At 23.7% G+C, this 22,695-nt stretch overlaps 1 long non-coding RNA gene across 1 annotated transcript; it reads left to right on the forward strand.

Annotated features, from left to right (window-relative positions):
- Positions 1-2,617: 2,617 nt before the first annotated feature.
- Positions 2,618-11,018, forward strand: LOC111683237. The gene is made up of 2 exons (XR_002762694.2): positions 2,618-2,755; positions 6,344-11,018. It is a non-coding gene; the product is annotated as an uncharacterized LOC111683237 (long non-coding RNA).
- Positions 11,019-22,695: the final 11,677 nt, after the last annotated feature.

Below are 22,695 nucleotides of genomic sequence, written 5' to 3' on the forward strand. Positions count from 1 at the left end.
TGAAAAAATTTACTTCTCAAAACTTTGAAGTCCTTTAAAAAGAACACAGGATCATGAAATTAAAAACTAACAAAGCAGTTTTTCTCCTTTAAGTTTATAGTTTCAGGCGTATATCATCAAGTTTATGTCTAATTTTGAGTGACGGATGGTGTTATAAGCAGAAGTCATTGTAAAATAAGTGTTAATGTAAGTAAGGGGGATCATACGTCATAGGGGCACATCTGCCAATAGCGAATAACTTGAAAACTGAGTAATCGATTTTATCGCATTATCAAATTTTGTTTTCGTTTATCGATTATCTATCATCCCTGAAAATTTTAAACATTAACTTTACATATGATGGGAGACAGACATGATTAATTGTTTTTCAAAAGGGCTGTGAAAATATTTCACTGTGTGAACTTTTTGTGCTAACTTTTTTAGTTTTTGTGATAGAAAAAATATATTGGTCAGTATTAGAACGTCAATAATAGTGAACAATAAGACATAATAATATTTTCGATAATATAATTTGAAGCCCGAAAAAAATTGAAACTAAACTTCAAAACTGCCCATGGGGCACATGCGCTAAATATATGTAATGCTTGTGATGTAAAACAAAATTTGGTTAAAATATAGAAAAAAAAGTGTTTTAATTTTTATGTTAAGTTTTGTGAAAGAAACAATAAATATCTGGTTTTTTATACTTTGTTTAATGAATTTAAGTATAAAACAGCAAAATAAGTTTTTATTTTTGTAATTTTTTCTTTTATTTTACTAATAACAAATCTGCCCCATCCCCTTGGCGCATTTAACTCATGGATGGAGCGGTATCGTTTTTGGTTAGTGCGGAAAAGTTAAAAAATATGATGACTTAGGAAAGATTGAAATGAATAAAACTAAAGCCAACATATCTAAGTATCCGAACCAAGAAAAGAAAATTAAGAATATGTATTGTGGTTTTAATTTGAGGCCGCCTCAAAAAAAAAGTGGCGTATAGTCCCCCTTCTACCCTTTCTGCCATTACCAAGATTTTGCTGATTTGGTCACTAAAGCAATGATCCTTCATACTACTTCTTCTATAAATGACATATATTTTTACGGAAAAAAATGAATGCTTAACATCCAAAAAAACACACGTTTCCGATATTTAAACATGTCACAACAAGCGATCATGTCACAGGAAAAATATCATTTATTATACTTAATTTTAAACATATGCAAACAGCATACCGCCTTTAGGTTCCCTAATATTGCAATTTATAATGCTAATTTTTAACAATTGTTTTTCTTTCTTATACTTTAGTTAAATTTCAGAATAATTTGAGGTTACTAAGCATTAAATTGTGATCATTTTTTTAATGAAAAAAAAAAAAACTTTGAAGATTTTTTTAGAAAACCTACATTTATAGGGTCATTGTACACATTTATCATTTTAATTTTACAATTTCCAACAAACAACAAAACAACAGCATCCTGTTAAAACATGATTTTTTGTCATGTTCAACTAATTTTTATCTCTTTTTAAAAATCATTAGAAAAAAAAACTGACAAATTTTTAATAAAAATGCACCCAAAACTAAAAAGCTGCAGAGAAAAAGTCCCTAAAACCAGAGAAATAAAAGTGATTAACAATGAAAAAGAACACACACGCACACAGTAGAAACGACAATGAACGCAGGCGCAGACAGTTTGTTAGCAAGCATTGTTTAGATCAATGGTCAAGGATATTAAAAGAAGCGGAAGCTTTATTATCCGTTACCCTTAACGGAAAACGAATACAAAAACAAGCGACTAAAAAAAAACTAGTTTCAATTAACAATGATGCTGTATGACTGCTATATGAAATGGTCCAGCAGCTTGTCTAACTGGACCAGGTGTACTCATACGTATATCATCAACGATCTTGTGTACAAAACAACCACCAAAAAAACACATTTTTTTGAGAAAAAAAGCACCCAAATTTTTAAGGTATTTCTTTACAATTGAAAAACTGCAACAAGCTTTATGAGAAATCCTTGTGCGTGATGTCCTTTTTTTGTCTTAAATAAACTTGAATTTCTAGTTTTATTTTTGTTCATTGTTATTATAGAATAAATTCATAGTAGAAACAAAAAAGAAAAATAATTTTTATAAAAATTTGATATCATACAAAAATAAACAATGTCCTTTGTCCTTTAATCGAAATAAAATACCCATACATTTTTAATTATACACATATATCAATGTAGTAGTGCTGTTGTATATATTTATTTTTTTCCTTTGTTAGAGTTTAGTATAAAATGTTAAGCTTTTGCGCCGACTCCTTTAGTTTCATTTCAAATCTCAAACGCAGCATTTCAACGCGATCATGACGCACCTCCAGCCATAGACACTATATGAAAGCAACGCGCTCATGGATCCTTAGGGATCAGCTACGCTTAGTGTGCTAATTTGGATTTATATTTATTTTAGTTACATTTTTGGAAAATAATCAAAATCTAAAAAAAAAATTAAAACAAAAATCACTAAAAACAAAAACAAAACAAAAAATAGTGTTTTTTTTACATTATGAACACAAAAGTCAGATCAATTTTAATTATTTTAAAATAAGTATAAAAACAATATTTTTTTATAAACAAAAAAATATCTTAATACAATAAAAAAAAATATTTATATAAAAAACCCTCCAAAAATAAAAGACTTAAAAATGGATCAAGTGTTTTAAAATTATAAATAAATATTTTAAAGTGCTATTATTAATATAAAAACCTTTTTTCTCTATATTATTCAACAGGTAAGTGAAATTTTTCTTTATGAAAATTTTAAATTAAAAAGTTAAATTTAAACAAAATAAAATTAAAATTTAAAAAAAATTGAAAAAGTTAAAAGTTTTTCTTGAAAAGTTGTTCGGGCTTAAAGCTTTAGGTACAGTTATGTCTATGATATCTAAAGTACAGTTCTATACAGTTTCATGTTAACCTTTTTTCAAAACGCTGAACGTTTTCTCTGTTCAAACCTTTTCTGTTAGTCTGAACACAGAGGAGAACAAAAATTATACACGCCTGGTACCGAATTGACACCAAAGTGTTTATATTTTTTCAAAAACATACGTTATCAACGACAATACCATGTTGTCAAAATTGCAACAATTCGTTGTTGAAATCTTAATTTTAAACACATCCGTTGCCGAAATGTTAACAAACATTGTAAGCTCACTATTGACAACGGATTGTATCAATTTCCTTACTTTTCTCCTGTGAATAATCTGAAAAGTGAAATTAAAAGAATTTTATATATTTATTATATAAACTATTCCCGATGTTTGATTTAGAACGAATGTGTGAACGTTTTTTCTTTTTCAAAGTCTGAACTTTTTTCCATCGAACCCTAAGTCTGAACAGATTGTAAAATAAACCTAAAGTACAGTAGTGTACAGTTTATGCTAAGCTATTCTAAATGTTTCGTACAGTGCTGCTAACTTTTTAAGAAGTTCTAAGAAAACTTTATGAAATCTAAAAAACTTTCATTGACTCAGTTCTGGAGCCGGTAAATTCATCAATCGTTAAAAGTTCTACGGAATAGTACGTTTTTTAGTTCCAAAACTAGTTCTTGATTATAGACTATACTCGCTATACGTTAGCGTTGGAACCAGTTCATTCATCACTGGTCACTACTTCTACAGAAGCTTTTGATAACATATACTTAAGTTTGAACAACTTCTTTAGAATAGTACGAAACTAGTCCTTGATTATAGTCTGTTCTCTTTGTACGCAACTTTAAAACCTTTTCTGTGGAAACGTTATGAATTTTACAAACTTTCTTTGACACGGTTCTAGAACCAGTTAATTCAACACTCGTTACTAGTTCTACGGAATAGTATAGTACGTTTTTTAATTCCAAAACTAGTTTTTGATCATAGACTATAGCCGTTCTACGTTAGCGTTGAGACCAATAATTTTTATTGGAAATAGTCTGTGGAAACGTTATAAAGTTTAAATTCTGTTTATAACTCAGTTCTGGAACCTGTTCAGTCTTAGTTCTACAAAAGCTATCGAGGACATATACTTAAGTTTGTACAACAAATTCTTTAGAATATTATGTTTTATTAGTTCTTTATTATAGTCTGTACTCGTTCTACGTTAGCGTTGAGATCAATGATTTTTATTCAAAATTTCAAAACTGGTTCTGTAAAAACTTCGAAACTGGCTCTGTGAAAACTTCAAAACTGATTCTGTGAAAACGTTATTAACTTTACACTATTTTTTTGATGTCGGTTATGAAAGTATTTCATGCATCACTCGCCACTACTTATACAGAATTTGTACTTCTTAAGAAAAGTACTAGTCCAAAAAAACTGAGACCAATAAATTTTGTTGTAAATTGTCAAATTCGAAAGTAGTTCTAAGGAAACGATATAAAGTCTACACTCTTTCTTTGACTCGGTTCTGGAAGCAGTTGTTCGAAAGCTAGTCCTTGATTTTTATTCGAAATTGTCAATTTAAAAAGTAGTTCTGTGGAAACGTTATGAACTTTATATGGTTTCTTTAACTCAGTTCTGGAACCAGTTTATTCGTTACTAGTTCTAGTATACATAAGTATGTACTACTTCTTTAGAACAGCGTTGGAACTACTTCTTTTCTCAACGATTTCATCACTATTTTTCATAAAAGTTCTAATTTCAAAACTAATTTCAGAAAGTACTTCCGAAACAAGTATAACATTATTTAGTAAAAACTTCTTAGAATAACTAAAGAATCAAAATGAAGTTTCATAGTATTACTTAGTTATTGACAGAAGAGACTTCGAGATATGGATGATTCTTTTCGAAAATATGTTCAAGAGACCAAGATAGCAAAATTTTTATCCAAAAGTTATCTAATAATCGTATTGAAAAGTAAGAGAGCATAAAGTTTAAAACACTGAATAATTTATTCTGTTTATAACTACACTGGACCCCATTCAATGCGCTATTGCAAAATTTTATCTGGTATTTATATTGAAAAAGCAGAATATAACAGGTTTAGTTGATATTTTATGACCCTCATATTTTCGTAGACATAGATTTTCTCCGAAAGAAAACTATTTATTTAACTCCCTATTTGCAAGCGACTATACCTTACCTAGCATCCCATTTGTAAGCCAAGTAAGCAATTGGCTTCAATAATAACTTTAAATGCTGTTGCTTAAGTAAATTGTACTGTTCAATGTACGATTTTGCTGGGAAGTTTTGGCAGCACTGCCATGGAGATCATCTTCGGCAGATCATCCACTGATACGCCGAAGATCCCCCAGTAGTCTTGTACCAATATAATAAGGGTTTATAACTGAAATAGTATTTAGTTATGGCTCTCTTACAGTTCAATACGATTTCAAAATATCGTTCATTTCTTGAGGCCAGCTGAAGAAGATCTTTTAATACGAATCTTAATCTTTTCGAAGATATTAATCCAGAAAAAAATTTAATTACCAAGTAAGTGGTTAAAATGCAATTTACTTACACAATAGCATTATTTTAAAATGGTGATATCATTAGAGACAAGTTCTTACCACAATCGCTAGATACCCAGCAAAAATATAACGAAGTACTTCCAAAAGAATAACATTTATCATAACTCCAAAAGTAGCTCTAACTTATTTTTTTTAACTTCTGTTGAAGTGATGTTTAATAAAGTGAAAAGAATACATTTTTTAAATTGAAGGTAATTTTTTTTGTCCAGAAATATTTTGATTTAAATAAATTTTTATTTGAAGTTATTTTTATTAATATTATTTAAGTCAAATTAGTTATATTATATAATACTGCAATTTCACTTTCTAATGACTTCCAAAGAAGAACATAAAAATTACTTCCTGAGAATGACTTCAGATGTAGTGAATTTGGAATCAAATAAAAAATAACATCGCTACTATGATAAGCCTGTGTTACAATCATAACTTCTTCAGGCCTTTTTTAGTACTTCCATGGAGTAAATTCTACTTCTTTTTCGCTTCTTTGTAAGTTCTTTTTGTTGCTGGCTAGAGAAATCAGTGAATATAAAATGTGTAAAAAACATGAAACGTATAGATGTACTAAAACTTTACAGAGAATTGGAAAATATTTAAAAAACACATTATTACTAAGACTTTACTATACTACTTCTGTGTAATCAGAACGATATGCTGAAGTAATTAAAACGAATGTTAATATATAAGTAGTTACAATTGCAAAACATTGTCAAGTTTTTGATGGCCACAAAAACCAATAACATTTAAGCTTAAAATTAGTTTAAGAATATATGTTTTTATTAATAATAGTGAAAGTTTACTTCGAGTTTCTTCCCTTTAAAAACTAACCTACAAATCCTATTAATATATATATATTTTTTAATTTTCTTCCTTCTAGGATACCTCATCACTCCACTCAGGATAAACTACTGGATACCTCTATACCTTATCTCATCAAAACATTAATAAATAAAAAAATGAGATGAAACTCACAGAAACCTGATAAGAAACCATACAAAACTTATAAAACTTAATCTAAAAAAGAACAAAATCAATTTCGAAGCAAAATGTGATAAATTCCCTTTTTTAACAAAAAAAATATTTAATTATAAGGAAAACTTACTAAACAACAATGTATGTCAAATGCAACATACAAAACCTTAAAAGCAGTTTAAGAAAAACGCCATTTTATAAGATGAAAAACCAAAAAAAATCAATTTAATTATATTTAGAAAAGCAAGGATATGAAAAACAAACAAAACTCAAAGAAAAGCATACAAGTTATAACTCAACTTTAAGGATAAAAAAGAGAACAATTTTCTAAAGATAATTTAAAATCTAAATATGCTCTTAGAAAGCGTTTAAAAGCTATAAATTCAAGTTTACTCTTAGTTTTTTAAGGAGTAAATTTAGCTAAAGAGTTTAAAATAAGCAAAATAAACAGGAGAAATTTAAGGCGAATTATAGAAAAACAGGAGAAATTGTATAAGAAATTTCTAAACAAAAAGATAAATTTATCTAAAATTAAATAAAACACACAACAACATCAACCCCTGCAAAAATGACAACAGCAACAGCAGCAGCAGCAGCAGTAACAGCAGCATAAGCAGCCACAAAAAAGCTTAAAGTTATAACTCAACTTATTTAGCTCAAACTTATAACTCAACTCATTTAGAGCATATTTACCAACCACCCCAACAACAAAAAAACATCATTAGCAGCATCAAGAACATCATCAACATTAACAACAACATCATCAACAACATCATTATGCTTTGCCTTTTAACACCCCTTCAAACGAAAGCGAATTTTGTGTGTAAGGATTTGAAAAAAAAAAGGATTCTATTTTTCTGTTTACTCTTGCATTCCTTTTCCTCTTCTACCAACGAGCAAATGATTCCAAAATGATGCTCTTTGCTTTATTTATAAGGATTTATAAGGTATAAATGGTTGTTGCTTGAATGTATAAATGAATGAATGTTAACTTCTTTTAGTATTTGTTTGTATGTTTTTATATGTATTTTTTCTCTCCCTATCTTACTGGTAATTTGTTTGAAAACAGTAAAAAAAACGTTATTTTTATAAAAGAAATTTTTCTAAGATGGTGGTTTTTTTTTCAAGGACCAAAAAAAAACTCTTTAAAACTCTTTCCCTTATAACTTCAAAAAACAAAAGCCCTTAATTTTTTTTCTTATTACAAATTACTTTTAAAGGGCAAATTATCAAAATAAAGCCTTTTGGATTTTGTGCTTTTTTTTCTATACTTTGCCTGAGCCTTTAAGCAAAATCATTTCTTTTTTTGCAAAATTCCAACAACAATTGGCAAAAAAAAATTAATTAGTAAAAATTTGTAAAAAAAAAAACAAGAAAACAAAAAGCAAATGATTGTTTATAATGATGCTAAGGACTTTTGAGGACTTTAAGGTTGAGGGGAAAAATTTTAGCAGGAGTTTCATTTCTAACGTTTTCTTTCCCTTTTAATAACTCGCAAGCAAAAGCAAATCTAATAATAATTTCTTGTATAAACTCTTTTAAAGGCCAAATGATTTTTCTTAGCAAAATGAGGTCTGGATTTCAATGGGTCCCAACTTAAAGCTTTTTTTCTAAAGTATTTTTCAAAGGAAAATAACAAGATGATTATGAGCAAATGATTTGTAGTAATGATGCTCTTTGCTTTTGAGGATTTAAAAAGAGATTTTGGGAAAGTTTATTTTTAAATTGGGAATGAAATTAAAAAAAAATAAGCAAAAATATGGTTCAAGGAATAATCCCATTCACAAACATTGTTGTAACGTTGTATGTCGTAATATCTTTTCTAAGTCCTTAACTTTAAAATTAAACTTTTCTTAGTAAAAACAATTTTTCCTAATTACTCTTTAAAAATTTAACATTTGCCCCACTCACTATCCTTGTTGTAGTGTTGTAATGTTAAATGTCGTATTTTCTTTACTCAGTTACAATTTAATATATTCTAAAAAAAAGTATGAAAACTTTTATATTAATACAATTCTAAATCGTTGTTGTAGTGTTGTAACGTTGTATGCTTTATAATAAAATGTAAAAAAACAGTAACATTGATACAATTCTCTGTCGATGTTCTAGCGTTGTTACGTTGTATTTCGTAATATCTTTTCTCAGTCAACATTTAATTGAAATTGGAAATATTCTTTAGAAAAAAGTGTGAAAACAGAAACATTTATCCTATTCACAATCGTTGTTGTAACGTTATAACTTTGTATGTCGTATTTTTTTCCCAGTCAAATCTGAAACAGTTTTCCGTACAAAAAACTGAATCCAAATTGAAAATATTTTTAAAGAAAAGTGTGAAAACAATAACATTTATCCAATACACAATCGTTGTTGTAGCGTTGTAATTTTAAATGTCGTATTTTCTTTTTCCAGCTAAATCTAAAACAGTTTTCTATACAAAAAATTGAATCCAAATTGGAAATATTCTTAAAAAATATGCTAAAAAAGTAACATTGATTCAATAGATGTTATAGTGTTATAACGTTGTATATGGTATTTTCTTTTCCCAGCCAAATCTAAAACAGTTTTCCGTACAAAAAATTTTATCCAAATTGAAAATATTCTTTAAATAAAAAAGGTGTGAAAACAGTAACATTTATCCAATTCACAATCGTTGTTATAGCGTTGTAACGTTGTATGTGGTGTTTTCTTTTCCCAGTCAAATCTAAAATTTTTTTCAGTAAAAAAAAGTTGTAAACCAAATTGGAAATATTCTATAAAAAAAAGTGTTAAATCAGTTACATTTATCCTTTTCACAATAGATGTTATAGCGTTGCAACTTTGTATGTCGTATTTTCTTTTCCCAGTCAAATCTAAAACTTTTTTCAGCCAAAAAAAAAATTGTAAACAAAATTGAAAATATTCTATAAAAATGTGTGAAAACAGTTACATTGATGCAATTTACAATCGATATTGTAGCGTTGTTCGTTTATTCAGTCAAAACTTTAAAATTAAACTTTTCTCTGTAAAAAAAAAATAAATCTCAATCGATGTAGCGTTATATGTCGTAATTTCTTTTATCAGCCAAAATTGAAATAAAATTAAAAAATATTTCCTGGAAAAAGAAGGTGGAGTCAGTAACATTGATCCATTTCACTATCAATGTAGAAGAGTGGTAAAGTTGTTTACAATCATTTAAGAAGTGTTGTAACGTTGTATGTGGTATTTTATCAGCTAAAACTTTAAAATTAAACTTTTATTAGTAAAAAATTTGAATCCGAATTGGAATTATTTTATAAAAATTGTGAAAGCAATGACCACTCATAGTCGATGTTGTAGCGTCGTAATTTTATCAACTTTTATCGGCCAAAATTTAAATAAAATTGAAAAATATTTCTCGAAAATAAGGTGGAATCAGTAAAATTTATCCATTTTAAAATCGTTATAGAAGCGTTGTAATATTTTATATTGTATTTTCTTTAAAACAGTTTCTTTTCAAACCAAAATACAACAAAAATATAATAATAAAATGACAATCTACAACGATACAACATAATGATGTCGATTGTGAATTAAAGAAATAGTTATATTGACATCACTAAATATTTCTTCCAACCTAAGATAATAATGAAAAAAATAAAAATGCCCCAATAAGAATCAAAGAAATATATTTATCTTTTTATATTCGACAGTTTAACTTCATTGAGTTCTATGAATCATTACAGCCTTAAACTATGTCAGAAGTTTGTCAACATTATCAGATATCAGATGTTAATTTGTTCTATCATAACGTTTCTATAAACCAAAATTCCATTTTATATTCAGACAACAAAATATTTCTTGTTTAAAGTAGAAAATGGTCCTTCGGTCTTGGTCCTTTACTAAAAATCAAAATTCCATTTTATATTCAGACAAAAAAAATATTTTCAACATTTTTTTTCTGTTTAAAATCGAAATGGTCCTTCGATCTTGTTATATAAAACTATAAAACATATGTTAAAAAAAATGTCAGTTAACTTGTTTTCATCATAATGTAACTATTAAGCAAAATTCAAGTTTATGTTAAGATAACAAAATATTTTCAATGCTTTCCAGTTTAAAGTAGAAAATGGTATTTCGGTCTTGTTGTATAAAGTGATCCACACTCTTAGATATATTTGAAACAAAATGAAATAAAAACTTTAACCTTTTAAGGGAATCTGTTTAGAATCGAAACCAACTATTTAGAGCATTTCTTTAAAAATAACCTAAATTTATCAAAAAAAATATATTTAAAACATAGTTGCCAACTCAAATTTCTGCTTATTTTATAAACAAAACAATGATAATATTTTCAAAAAACTATATGTTTGAAAAGTCCTTTAAAAAGTTAATTATTTAAATGTTTTTATATTTCTATAAGTTTTACAAATGACAAAAATCGTTTAATTGGCAACTCGAAATAAAATATTTATTGCTTTAAATCACATTAAAAATCCAATTCCAGAACTCTTAAGAAAATTTCACTCGAAATAAAATCTTTTAAAATGAAACACAAAATTCATTGATATAAATTTGTAATAAAACTTGTCAAATATATAAAAAAAGTTTAATTGCAAAATATTCATAAACATTTAATTGGCAACGCCAATATTAAATAAAAAATAACAAATTAATTAAAAATTCCAAATTAACATTTTTTAAACCCTACAAATTTCAAACTATAGTTGGCAACACTTGTTATAATATTATTGTCTTTAAATGGCAAGAACTACCATAATGACCCTGCATTAGACCATAAAAATCCTCTTTTAAATACTCAAACTTATGAAACTGGTTGTTTATAAATTTAACTAAAAGTTGGTAACACTATCTTTTAATTTTAAAGGTATTTTAGTTAGAAACGTTTTTTAATACAAAAATAGTAAGAAAGTTTAAAAATTTCTCAAAATTCAAAATAAAAATTGGCTACACTTTAATAGTAAAAAAATTATAATAAAATTAACTAAATTTTTAGATTTAGACAATAGTTGGCTACACTTATATGCATAAAATATTAAAAATATTGATTTTTTTGCACAAAATATATTTTAAACCTTACAAAATTTCAACTTACTAAAATTCTTATAAAAATAAAGTTTGAAATAAAAAACGCCTAACTTTAGCATGTAGTTGGCAACACTACGTTATTCAATATATTGATGTTCTTACAAAAATCCAATTTAAACTTTAATTACTCTAGCTATGCTTTCAAATGCTAAATACAATTTGAAATTACTATTATTCATGTTAAAATTAAGTTTGGAATAGAAAAGGCCTAACTTAAGCATGCAGTTGGCAACGCTAAATTATTAATTTTCTTGCAGAAAATCTAATATAAACTTTAAACAAATTTTAAATTGCTAATATTCATGTTAAAATGAAGTTTTGGAAATCCAAACTTTAGCATCCATAACTTTAGCATGTGGTTGGCAACGCCAAAATATTCAAAATAGTGAATTGATTATAAAAAAAATCCAATTTAAATTTAATTACTCGCACTATGCTTAAGTTATGAGTTTTAAATGATAAAATTTTACTTAGAAATTGAATTACGGTCTAGTTGGCAACGCTAAAATAATTAAAAATTTCTTTAAAAAAATCCTAAATAAACTTTAATTACTGCAATTAAGCTTAAGGTATGAGTTTAAAATAAATATATTTTAACTTGTTATCAATTTAACGTATAGTTGGCAACGCTAAATAGTTGAGTAAATAGAGGGTTTATTAAAATTTTACAAAAAATCAAAAATTTCTAAACAATTCAAAATCTTTATTTTCAGTATCATTTCAGTTTCATATTGTATTCACAAAAAGTTGGCAACGCTTAAGTGTTTAAACTTCTTAGAAAACTAAATTTCTTATAAGTTTTCAAATTCGCAATTTCGAAAGTTTTTATAAATTAATAACTAGAAGTTGGGAATTTAAAAGGAAAATGTTGTCGAGCAAAATCCCTTTAACCTAAAGTTGGCAACGCTAACATTTTAACATATATCGAAAAAAAACTGTGTTACTTACAAATCTATAAATTCCAAACTTTAAAAACTAAGGTTTTTTATAAAAATTTTATTTAAAAAAAACGAATATTATGAAAATAGGTTGGCAATATCCTCAAGAATTTTCTGTTATTAAAAAATCTATTTTTTTATTAAAAAGAATCTCATTTTTAACAAAAATTCATTTAACCCCGAATACGAATTCAAACTAAATTTTTAAAATTATTTTTAAATTTTAGTTTTATTAAACTTGAAAAAATAATATTTCAAATTAAGATTGGCAACTCCTTAAAAGAAAATATTCCATTAAAAAACAAAGGACAAGTAAATAAACAGGTTTAAAGCTTTAAAATTCTAGATTTTATAAAGAAAACCTAAAAAAGTATTAGAAATTATTAATTAATTATTAATTATTAAATTTGCTATAAATCCAAAATATTAATAAAAATAACTATTATTCTTAAAAAACCGCCAGAGGGCGCTTTATCTTTTAAAAATTAAACAACTTTTTTTTAAACTTAATTTAGTTTTTTCTTTTTTGCAATTAAATACACTTTATTTTAAAAGTAATAAACCAAATTCCGTTTTAATTATAATAACACTTTCTATGATCCCTTTCTTCTACGCCATCTTAGAAGTCGCAAAGGAAAACGTCAAACGATTTTAATTTGTAAAGAAATTTAAAATTTTTTTTTTTAAATAAGAATTGTAGTGAAAGAATTGTAAAAAACATTCAAACCACCCCCTTTAGTTAAAGAAATCTATTATGATTTATTATAGAACTTTTTACTCACCCTATTGCTAAGAGTTAGAGTTTGTTAATAAAATACTAAATATAAGAAGAAAACAAAATGGCGTCGAATTTGATGGCAACTTTTAAGATGCCTTAGAAGAAAACAACAAAAACTGCAATAAACCAAAAAGATTTTTAACAATAATTTTATAAAAATATGAAACCAAAATAAGATAATAGTTATTTAATAACAACTGTTAATTTAAATTAATTAAACAGGATCCCTACTTAAGCCCTTAATAGTTAAGGCTAGCGCGAGTTACAGGCGTTTAATAGCAGCCACACAAACCACCAAATGCAACCGCCATTTTGTACCTTAAATTTTTTTAATTTAGAAAATTTCTAATAATTTTCGTTAACTTTAATTAAGGAACATATTTTCTTTAGAATTTATTTAATATTTAAAACCATTTTGTTATGAAACCAGGACATTTACCTTTTTTTCCTTCGATTTGCCTGAAAACAACATTTAAACTAGTTTACTTGACCTTTAAAGTGTGTATTTTAGTTACTTTTGTTTTGTAAGTAATAAAGTTTTGCAACAAATTCAACCCTTAACTAAAGCAATAAACGCTTTAAAAAAAAGTAAATAGTATGAGTTATGAAAATGTTAGCCCCCAAACATCCAAGACCTCTTGCCAACCTCCCCCCCCACCAACAACAACAAATAATAATAAACAAAAAAAATACATTTTTGAAAACAAAACTTTAAGTTAAAAGTAATTAAAAGCGAGAGAAATTAATTCATCAAATTTCAAAATTCTTTATGTAATTCTAATTTCTAACAAATTAACGTATAGTTGGCAACACTAAATTATTTAAATTATTTAAATTTAGTTTAATTTCCTGCAAATATTTAAAATTTCAATTACTCAAGTTAAATTTTAGCTGAATATTAAAAAAGCAATGAGTTTAAGCTTGTAGTTGGCAACACTAACTTGCCATAAAAACAAAAATTATATAAAAAATAACAACTATCAATTACTTAGCAGCTTAAGTTTCAGTCTTAAGTTTAAAATGAAAAATTTAAAATTAAATTAAAGTATAGTTGGCAACGCTAGAATGAAAAATATTTTCGAATTTTTAAAGTACATATATAAAATTCTAAATATTCACGTAAAGTTTGAGTTGAGATTGCAAAAAATAAAAATTAAAGCTTAAAAACAAGCAAACATGTAATTGGCAACACCTACTTGGTAATTATGGGCGAATACTTGAAGTACTTTTGTAATTTTTTTTTAAACAAAATACAAATCTCAATTACTCAACCGCTTAAGTTTCAGTTTGAAGTTTAAAACAAAAGGAGCTGCAGTTTAAAATGTTATTAAAGTATAGTTGGCAACGCTAAATTGCAAAAATATTTGAATTTTAAACAAAATTTTAGTAAATTCTAAATTTAAAACTTTTATTACTCACATTATGTTTTAGATGAGTATTTCACAAAATAATAAGTTTCAGCTTAAATTCAAATAAAAGTTGGCAACACTTACGGCCAAATACTTGAACTACTGTTTCAAATTTGATATAAAAATTAACAAAACTCAATTACTCAACAGCTTAAGTTTTATTTTTTAAGTTTGAAACAAAAGGAGTTGCAGTTTAAAATGGTAATTAAAGTATAGTTGGCAACGCTAAATTGCAAAATACTTGAATTTTAAACAAAATTTTGTGAATTCTAAATTTAAAACTTTAATTACTCACATTAAGTTTTAGCTGAGTAATAAAAAATAAGTTTCAGCTTAAATTCAAATGAAAGTAAAGTTGGCAACACTAACTTGCTCATTATGGCCAAATACTTGAAGTACTTTTGCAAATTTGTTATAACAAAATTACAAAACTCAATTACTCAGCCGCTTAAGTTTTCGTAAGGAGTTTAAAACGAAAAGAGTTGACTAAAATTAAATTAAAATGCAATTGGCAACGCTAAATTGGAAAAATAATTAAATTTTTAACAATTTTTTTTTTAAATTCTAAATTTAAAATTTTAATTATTCACATTAAGTTTGAGCTGAGAACTAAAGTAGACAAGAGCTACGGCTTGAAAACAAATTGAAGTATAGTTGGCAATGCTAAAATATTTAAATATATCGAAATTTTTGAATTTCTTAAAAATTTTATTTTGAAATCCATTTTTTAAGTTTAGTTTATGAACCTAAAGCAAAGAGTAGCAGCTTGAAATCAAATTTAACTGTAGTTGGCAACACTAAAATTTTGTTTAAATTTTAGAAAACTATTAATTTCTTAAAAAGAGTATATAAAAAATACAAATTTTCATTCACACATTTAAAGTTTAAAAATTAATAATCACAGCTTCAAATTAGCAATTCAATTCTAAAGCTCATTTTTTAAACAATTGAAGGAAAAAAATGCAACTTAAAAACATATTAACGTTTAGTTGGCAACGCCAAAATGCTAAAATACATAAAAATCTTAAAATTATTATTTTAAATTCCAGATTTAATTAATAAAAAAGTTTAAGTGGAAAATTTCTAATGAAAGGTCTGCAGTTTGAAAGTAATTTAAACAAAGAGTTGGCAATGCTAATTTGTTAAATATTGCAAAATAATTAAATTTTAATTTTGAATGGGAAGTTAGTTGGCAACGCTAAATTGTTTAAAAAGTAGAAAATTAATAAAATTTAAAAAAATAAATTTTATTTTTATTGGGAATTTAGAAATATATAAAAAAAATCATTAAATACTGGGAAATTATTTACAATTTTAAATTTTTTCTTATTAATACAGGGAACAATAAATTTCAATGTTTTTTTTAATAAAATTTTAAATATTTATAAAAAGAAAACAAAAAATGAAACAAAATTTACTTTTTTTAAAGTTAATTTTAAAAATACTGGGAATTTTCTATAGTTTTCAGTAAAATTTAAAAAAAAAAATTCCAAAAATTTTACTTTTTCATAAATTTCAATAAAATAGTTGGCAATATGTTAAGATTTTCAATAATACTGGTAACGTTGAAAAAAGTCTTTTAAATTCTGTAAAAAATAAAAACAAAAAACTAATTAAAATAAAATATTTTAAATAATACTGGGAAATATAAAAAAAGTTATGTTAAATATTAAAAAATTCAATATATTTCAATAAAAAGTTTAGCAATATTTTATGATTTGCAATAATACTGGTAAAGTGAAAAAAATATGAAAAAAAACGTTTTCAAAAAAGTTTTTCAAATTCTATAAAAAAATCAAAACAAAAATCTATTTAAAAAAATATTTCATATAATACTGGGAAATGTATAAAATATGCTAAATATTAAAACAAAACTACTTTTCCATAAATTTAAATAAAATAGTTGGCAACAAGTTATGATTTTTGAAAATACTGGGACAGCGAAAATATAAAAAAAATATTTGAAATTCTAAAAAAATCAACACAAAAACTAATTAAAATAAAATATTTCAAATAATACTGGGAAAATAATTAAAATAAATAATACTGGGAAAAACACAAAATTATCTTTATGTTAAAAACATCTAAACGATTCCAAATTAATTAACCAAGCCTTAGTAACAGTGATCATCATTTGTAGTGAAATATATTGGGAATCGAACCCATGACCTCAAAATTTAAAGTTTAGAGAAATGACCTCCCATGACCTCAAGATTAATAGATTAGAAAAATTTATTTTAAAAATTTTTAAATCATTTAAATTTTTTAAAATTTTCTTTCACAACAAATAGCAGACCAACAATGAAATTATTTTTTCTATATTTAAAACCATTTTTTTAAATATTTTACAAAATAATGGGAAAAAAGCAGTTTCTTCAATTGAAAAATAAATTCTTTAAATTTAAATAAATATGAAAATTTATATTCCAATCATTTAAACAAAAAGCTTTATATTTGCATTAAAACTTTTAAATATTTTCCTAAAAACTCTAAAACAAAACATTTCAAAATAATGAAATATTAGATTTGAAATTTGAAAAAAAAAAATACTGGGAATAAAAATTCTTGGTGTTTTGTTAATATTTCACTACAAAACTGATTTAAATTGAATGAAAAATATAAAAAAAAATGTAATATATTCCTAAAAACTCTGAAAAAAAAAACATTTCAAAACAATAAAATATAAAATTTTAAATTTGAGAAAAATACTGGGAATAACATTTTTGATGTTTTGTTTTAACTGATTGAAATGAAAAATATTGAAAAGTAAATAGAATATTTCCTAGAAAAAATAACAATTGATACTTGATACTTGAAAAAAAAAATACTGGGAAATTGTAAATCTATACTAATTGAATTATTTAAAAATTTTAAAAATACTGGCAAGTGCAAATTATTTAATAAAGATTTTTTTTTTAATTTTTGATACATTTAGATAAGTAAATACAAACAATAAAAAAAATAGTGGGAAATTTTTTAAACAAATCCTAAATATCAAAAACAAATCTAATATTTTGCAAAATTAATAAAATTATATTAATTTATTTAAAATACCTTTTAGCATACAAGCCAAAACCAATTTAAAAGTGAGTTCACTATATGAAACGTAATTTTGAATGAAAAATAAAATACTGGGAAATAAAATACTGGGAATAAAAAAAGAACATTTTTGCATATTTTCCAAAGGCTTTAAGGTTAATATTTAATAATATGAGAAAATTTTATGAAAAATTTAAAATTTTAAAACATTTTGAAACAATTTTTTTAAATTGCAATAAAAAAATACTGGGAAATTAAAAGAAACTTAAACTAAAAAGAGGCAAGCCAACTCAAACCCAAAATACAACTCTGGCAACACACAAAATTCGCTTTCTTTTTGCTATAAGTTCAATATACCCAAAAATAAAACTTAAATATAAATTCAAAAAAATATTTATATAAAAATACTGGTTTTTAAAAAAATAAACATAATTTCAAAAAAAATAAAAGAAAATAAATCAAAAACAATAATTTGAACTACAAATTCAGCAAATACTTTTAATGAAAAAAATATTAAAAAAAAATTAAAAATAAAATTTAAAGCAAAAAGTGTTAAATATACAAAAAAGTTGAAAGTTGAAAATTAAAATTAATTTGCTGCCAAAAACAATAGAAATTTTAAATAAATACTGGGAGACAAAAAACCTTAACAATTTTGTAATTTTTGCAAACAAAAACCACACAAATTTTAAATAAAATATATATAAAAGAAAACCCAGTATTTTCAAAATTTTATTTTTTAAAAACAAACAAAAGTTTTATAAGAAAAACAACAAGATTTTCGTATAATGATTTAATTCAATAATTTTTATCTTTCTGCTTTAAATTACAAAAAAAAAACTTGACAAAATCTTTTACATTTACGAAATACTGGGAAATATTTATTAATTTTAAAATTATATAATATTGTTTTTTTTTATAACTAAAAAAACAATATTACTTCATTTTGGAAATTAATAAATATTTCCCAGTATGTTGTAAATGTTTATTAATTTCAAAAATAAAACAATATTTAGAAAATAACAAAAATATAAAATTTAAAAAAATACTGGGAAACTCAATTTTGTTTTTTTTTTATAAAACAAGTTTAAAAAAAATCCTAAAAATGTTATAAGAAATCATATGCAAAATTAAAATCTGTTGAACAATAAACAAAATTAGATATTTTCTCAATAAAAAATAAAATACTGGTTTAAATTTAAGTCACAAAATTCTAGTTTTTATAAGACCATTGAAAGAAAATAAAGTTTAAATTAAAACTACACCTCCACCTCTACTCTAAAAAAGAAAATAAACTAAATTATTATAATATTTTATTAAAACAAATTTAAAAAATAGCATTTAAAAATACTGGTAAATCTAAATTTTTTTTAAGACACTAAATTCCAAAAGCGAAAACAAAAATCTTAATAAACTTACACATTTTTATGAAATAAACAAAATTTATAATTTGATTTTTATTTAATACAAACAAATACTGGGAATAAATTATGACAAAAGATAATATTCTTTTTCGAATAATTTAAAAAATTTTAATTGGAAAATTATTAAACATTTACATTAAATTTAATTGAAATGTTTGTTTTAAAACAATTGAATTTGAAATAAAATATTATTGTAGACAAAATGTTTTTTTTTTGAATTTCATAAGAAAAATACTGGGAAATTGTCAAAAAATTCCTTAAATTTATCTAAGAAAATCAAAAGTCTTTAAAATTTTCTTAAAATATACAGAAATTTTGCAAATAATGATTGATATTAACATTCTGAGAATTACTGGGAAAATTTTAAAAAATAATCTTATTTTATGATTTTAAAAAATACTGGGAAATTGCAAAAAATAGCTAAATATTGCAAAGTCTTTAAAATTATCTTTAAAATAAGCAGAGAATTTGCATATAATAATTGACATTAACATTTGTGAAATGCTTTAGTTTAACATTCCGAATAATACTGGGAAAATGTAAAAAAACTAACCTTTTCATAATATTCTGAAAAATACTGGGAAATTGTAAAAAATTGCTAAAATTTTCAAAGAAATTTTTCAAGAAAACTTTAGTTTAACTTTGCGAATAATACTGGCAAATGTAAAAAATAGGTATTTTCATAATATTCTGAAAAATACTGGGAAATTGTAAAAATATATTAAAAACTCTTTGAAATATTCCAGAATTTTCCAAAAAAAAAAAATGTCATTAACATTTGTGAAATTCTTTAGTTTAACATTCTTAAAAATACTGGGAAAATGAAAAAATTAAATATTCTAAAAAAAAACTGGGAAATTGTAAAAAATAATCTAAAACTGCTGAAATTTTCAACTAATGATTAATTTTTGTAATATTCTGAAAAATACTGGAAAATTGTTAAAATATGTTCAAAAGTCTTTAACATTTCCAGAAATTTTGCAAAATATGATTGAGGTTAACATATACTTTAGTCTGACATTAAAAAAAAATACTGGGAAAATGTAAAAAAAACATCTTATTATAATATTCTGAAAAATACAGGGAAATTGTAAAAAAACGTGCTAAAAATGCAGAAAATTCAAAATAATGATTAATAGTAACATTTGTGAAAAGTTTTAGTTTCAGATTTTGATTAATACTGGGAAAATGTAAAAAAATAAATATTATTCAAATATTCTGGTAAAAAATACTGGGAAAATTGTTAAAAGTAAGCTGAAATTTTAAAGTCTTTAAAAGTATATTTTAAATATCCAGAAATTTTGCAAATAATGATTAATATTATGAAAAATACTAGAAAAATGTACAAAATAAATCTTTGTCTAATATTCTGAAAAATACTGGGAAATTGCAACAAAAATATGTTTTAAAAAAAATTCTTAAAAATTATCTTTAAAATGTGAAGAAATTTTCAAATAATAATTGTCATTGACATTTGTAAAAAGCTTTAACATTTAACGTTCTTAAAAATACTGGAAAAACCTTATTTCAATATTTTGAAAAATACTGGGAAATTGAAAAAAGGAACTGCTAAAAACTGCTATATAACGATTGAGATAAAAATTTGTAAAATATTTAGTTTAACATTTGATTGCAATAATAATTCTACAAATAATACTGGGAAATTAAAAATACTTCTTCTTCCTCTTTGTTTTAATCTATAAAATATTAATAAACCATAATTTTCATACAAAATTTGATTTAAAAAACTTTTATAAAATAAAAATTTGTTTATAAATAAATTCTTTATTCTTTGCATAATGCGACTTTATACTTAAGGTCTTATTCATAATAAAAAATTTTAAATAAAATTGCTGCTTTAAAACCTTGTTAAAAGATCATGAAAAAGACTTTTCTGCTACATTCACAACTAACAAATATTTGTCGAAAAATATGTAATGACTAATTTTGAATTTTTTTTATTTAAACATTTTGAATAATACTGAGAAATTGTAAAAAAATCGTCATAATAATTTGTAAAAATTTAATATATTAAAAGGAATCTTAAAATAATATTGGGAAATTAAAAATATTTATTTTCTTTCTACGATACTGCTTACGATCCTTAAATGGTCTTAATCATATAAACTTATCAAAGGTTTATAAAAGAAATATTTAAACCAAATGGGTGATATAAAGCTTTGTTTAAGAAAAATTGTCTTATAAATCTGTAATAAATTGTTATGAATAAGACCCTTAATGACAAATTTTTACAAATGGTCTTTTTTATTATGATTAAATGTTCTTAAGTAATATATTTCTAAAATCAAATTTTTTAAGAGATAATTTTATTTTTTGTCAAATATTTGATAGATGTGAAATATTTACTATCGCCTGTAAAAAAATTTGTCTTAACTATTTGTGAGTTAAAATTCGAAAACTCTTATTCCTAAACATTTATCAAAGTTTTTGAGTACAAATTTTGTATGAAAATTTGTTTTATAAAACATTGATAAATGTTTTTAAAGAGAGTAAATTTATAGGATTTTTTTAAAAGATTTTAAAATTTTATTGTTTAGCAAAATATTTTTATTTTTTAATTTTTATTTTATAATTTTTTATAATTTTTTATTATTATTTTTTTTTTTAATTTTTTATTTTTTTATTTTTAATATTATAATTTATTTATATTTTTTTCTTTTTTTTCTTTTAAGCAGGTTTTTAACCCCAAAATGGCTACAAATTTCCTAAAATTTTTTAAAAAGCAATATCGTTTGGCTGATGATCTTGGCTCTAAAAGACAAAATTTTTAAGGTTTTGGTATTTTTTTTTTTGTTCAATATTTTGTTAAAATCTAAAAGCGCTAAACAAAATTCAAAACAATATTCAAAATAATCAAAATTCAAAAAAAACTATAAACAAAATGTACGGAATTTAAGGAAATTTCAATATTTTACACAAAACAAAAATAATAAAGTAAGGTCTATAGAAACAAAGACAGCTAACTCCATTTTATTTATAAATTTTTTTCAATTCAATTTGCCAGCAAACTTCCAAGTGAATTTATTAAAAATTTGATTTACTAATAAATAAATAAGAAAACTTATACATAAATAAATAACTTTAAAAATCATAAATAAAACAAAAATGGAGATTGTTATCTTTGTTTCTTTAGCTCTTAGATAAGCAGAAGTTATTGCATTACAAAAAATTTACATAATAAAACAAAATAAAAAATAACTTTCAAAAATAACAATTTAACTATAAAATCAAATAATAGGCTTATCTAAATAAGAAAATAAAAAGCATATTTTTAGGAGTTGCAAACAAAAAAGAACTCTAGTTAAAAAATAATTAAAAAATTAAAAAAAAAATTGCAAAATATTTAAAAAACAACAAAACAAACTTAAATATATAAAAAATCTATATCTCATATTACAATTTGAATATAAATCTAAACTCTTTAAAAAACCAAAAGTTCAAAACACATTTTTAGGCGCTAGAATTAAAAAATGTATTTCTTTTTTTAATTAAAATGAAACATATGTTTAAATTCCTTTTAAACTCAATCTAGGAACTGTATATAATCTCTTTTAACTCTTTCAAACTATAAAATTATATTAAAA

This window comes from Lucilia cuprina, chromosome 4, assembly GCF_022045245.1.
Source record: "Lucilia cuprina isolate Lc7/37 chromosome 4, ASM2204524v1, whole genome shotgun sequence".
NCBI classification, from domain to species: domain Eukaryota; kingdom Metazoa; phylum Arthropoda; class Insecta; order Diptera; family Calliphoridae; genus Lucilia; species Lucilia cuprina.